This window comes from Leptodactylus fuscus, chromosome 5 (genome assembly GCF_031893055.1).
Source record: "Leptodactylus fuscus isolate aLepFus1 chromosome 5, aLepFus1.hap2, whole genome shotgun sequence".
NCBI lineage: Eukaryota > Metazoa > Chordata > Amphibia > Anura > Leptodactylidae > Leptodactylus > Leptodactylus fuscus.
In genome coordinates, this window is record NC_134269.1 from 178,201,986 (window position 1) to 178,205,608 (window position 3,623).

At 41.3% G+C, this 3,623-nt stretch overlaps 1 non-coding gene across 1 annotated transcript; it reads left to right on the top strand.

The window, feature by feature from the left end:
* Positions 1-960: 960 nt before the first annotated feature.
* Positions 961-1,066, top strand: LOC142205384 (U6 spliceosomal RNA). The gene has a single exon (XR_012716392.1). It is a non-coding gene; the product is annotated as a U6 spliceosomal RNA (small nuclear RNA).
* Positions 1,067-3,623: the final 2,557 nt, after the last annotated feature.

Sequence of the window (3,623 nt, forward strand, 5' to 3'; positions counted from 1 at the left end):
ATTATACTCTGAAGCCTCTTCAGACTCAAGAATTTGATGAGCAGAGACATAGGCGAGCTGCATATATATGTATCAAACAATCTTACTCGCCAATCCTGGGTTCCGTTGCGGCACCTTGGCATCTTCTTTGGACCTCTTCTATCATTGATAATGAAGTAAGCAGCCAATGGGTGCTGCTGAGGGCTCATAGACCGCCACGGTCTGAACCAAAAGTAAGAGGCAAGCAATAAAGAACATAGACAAATGTGTGGAAATAGGTTATGAGTAGAGATGAGCGAGTACTGTTCGGATCAGCCACAGAAATGAATGGATGCACCTGGCACGGCGACCGGCCGCCGGCAAAGTGTATGTGCCAGCTGCTTCCATTCATTTCTATGGGAGCGTGCTGTTCAGAACGGCTGATCCGAACAGTGTTCGCTCATCTCCAGTTATGAATCCAATATATCTGATGTATCTTATTATTGCTCCTTTCTGTGATATAAATAACCACACTTTATGGCAAGATATTATATTTCCTTTCTTCTTAATGAACACAGACATAAATAATTTTTTTCTAAAAAAATTGTGTTTTTCTGTTAAACTCTTTCTTGTTTGAGTAATGACCGCAAACTTCTAGATCAATATTCACATTAAGTAGAAACATTGTTGCCTTTTTATCTACAAGTATATGTAACAACTGTATGAATCTTTGTAGCCGAGATTCTGTCTTTAATAATTATGTATATGACTTATAACTGTCAATTACTGTTATGATTTCGATGTTTCAAGAGATCGTAATGATAGTGGCCCGGTGGAAAAGCACTAAAGGATCAATAGTAAGATCTTTATTGCTGCTTAAAATGGAAGTTTCATACATAGTAGGCATTTTTGTCATTTTTAAAGCTGTTTTATAGAAATATTTGTCCTGAATGTTTTTTAAAGTGTCATGTTCAACAATGTATTGTATTGTAATGTATTGTATTGCTCGCTTTGGCAGCACATATACTAAAATTATAATGATACAGAGTAGATTAGTATAGCCCTTTGCAAGGATGTTCAACAATGTAAACATATTCCTAGCAATGTTTGATAGGGAAATGCTAAAGTGTGCCTTATTTACCAGTTTAAAACAATGTGAAAAAAAAATGCGGTGTAAAAGTATTGTGTTTTTACTCAGCATTTTTCATTGAGTTTTTGCTGAATTTTTCTCTGCTTTTGTCCTTCCCCTATTAAATCTATAGGGATATGCTTGCAAATCTGCAGCTAAAATGAAAGGGGTATTCCCATCACGCTTGTTCACCAACCTGCAGGCTCTGTGCTCTCTTCACTTCCTGGTTTTCTCGGCACATTGGTGGGCGGGGTTTCACTTGCTCTGCTATCTGCTGTGTTTGCAGTCAGTAATGAGGGATTGGTTGGAAATGAATTACCACAGTATGAAGCTGATGTAGAAGCTGATGTAGCAGAGTTGGATTTGAGTCAGTTTGTAATACATACAGAGGTACCGAACTCCCTATCTCAGCCCTTATTAGCCAAATTCAATTAAACCAACTGATAAGTGGAAGAGCCTCGTTCAGAAATCCCGGAGTTCTCACCTCCCCCCTCCCCTATCTGAGGAGCTCCGTTATTTTTCAGACATACACAGCTCAGAGCTGCTCCCAGCACTCAGCCCCTCTCTCCCACCTGAGAGCAGGCAGCTACGTCACTTGGGGACTGAGCAGATAAGCCCTGTGGCCATAGAAACGCAGTGTAAACAATGAAGTGAATAAATTAAGATATGGCCAAACAAAGCAGTTTTGATAAAGCAATGTATTTAGAAAAAGTCTTATATCCACATAAACTAGCAGTATAGATAGGATACTTGTTATGGGACATCCTCTTTAACACACAGTGGCTTTTCTGTAGTCCTGCAATTTCTGCAATGTGTGCATAAGATTAACCAAAATCTAGGGGCCACACGGTGGATCAGTGGTTAGCACTGCAGCCTTGCAGCATTGGAGTCCTGGTGTTGAAATCCTGCCAAGGGCAAAAAACCAAAATCTCATTTACTTCACTGTTAGGGCCATATCACACGGAGTTTACGGGTGCGCATTCTGGCATGTATACACATGTCAGAATGTGAGCGCTCAAAACAGATCCCATTCATTTCAATGGGTCATTACGGGTCTATAATGTTTGGGGACCCCACCAAATGGAAAACTAATCCACATAAAAAAGTGGTTACCTTAGAAAACCTGCGGACCCCATAGACTATAATGGACTCTGCGTGGTTTCCATTTGGTTTCCGCTGAAAAAGGGCTAAAGTGCCAACTTCTGCATTTTTCTCTCCACATTTTTCATGTGGAGAGGGGAATGGAATTCCTGTACAGAGTGACAAGCGCAAATGTTAACCGAGCAAAAGACAGAGGGTGTATTCAACAAAGCAGTCTGTTCCTCATCCATTATTACTACTTCTGAATTCTTTACATGTAACTCTGCCAGAAGTAACTGTAAAATAGTAAACAAATAGCTCATGCTATTGGAGATCCAGGGAAACTGGACTCCAAATCCAGGATGTGATACAGCTAAAAATATCTGACACAGAAAAAGATAGACTTGAGCACAATCAGGGAAGTTGCATGCTGTATAAGACTAATATCCCATCAGACAAGCAACAGTCTGAAGTGCATTAACATTTTAGTAACAGAAGCACATGCTCTATGAGACTAAATTATCTGTAAAGTTAGTGTACTTTCACAAGAAATAAAATATAGTAGACAGTGGTGTAATTAGGAATGGCGGCTCCCTTGGCGAACTTTTGACATGCCCCTCCCCCCTTCCTGACCGACACTGAAGACCTTGACTGACCGACCGACCCCTCCCCCACGCTGCATTCCTGCACGCTCTATTATGTCCCATAGTGGCCCCTGAACACAGTATTATACCCCATTGTGGCCCCTGCACACGGGATTATGCCCCATAATGAACACCCATGAACAATTATTATACTCTGGGGTATTTTCAGACCCCAGAGTATAATAATCGGAGACCGAGGGTAGATACAGACATTAAAAAAAAAAAGTTACTTACCTGCCATCTTTAATAATGCACAGATGTCACGTGACATTTCATGTCCTCCCTCCATCTGCTCCCAGTTTCATGCACCCATCATCTCTACCCCCATTTTCATGTCCTCCGCTCCATCTTTGCCTCTAGGTTACTGTTTCTCCTCACCACACATACATACACACTCACACACACACACTCTCCATCCTGCATCTCACATCCCCCCATCAGTTCAATACAATACAATACACAGAGCGCCCCCTGACTACTATTAGACAGTCATTAGTAACAGCAATTGCAGGCAAGTCTGAATACAAACAATGTGTAGAGTACTGATCCATCTACTGACACTGACCTCCTCCTCCTCCTAATATACAGATATCAGGACACTGACCTCCCCCTCCTCCTAATATACAGATCTCAATACACTGTTCTCTCCTCCTAATACACATATCTCAGTACACTGTCCTCTCCTCCTAATACACATATCTCAGTACACTGTCCTCTCCTCCTAATACACATATCTCAGTACACTGTCTTCTCCTCCTAATACACAGATATCAGGACACTGACCTCCCCCTCCTTCTAATATACAGATCTCA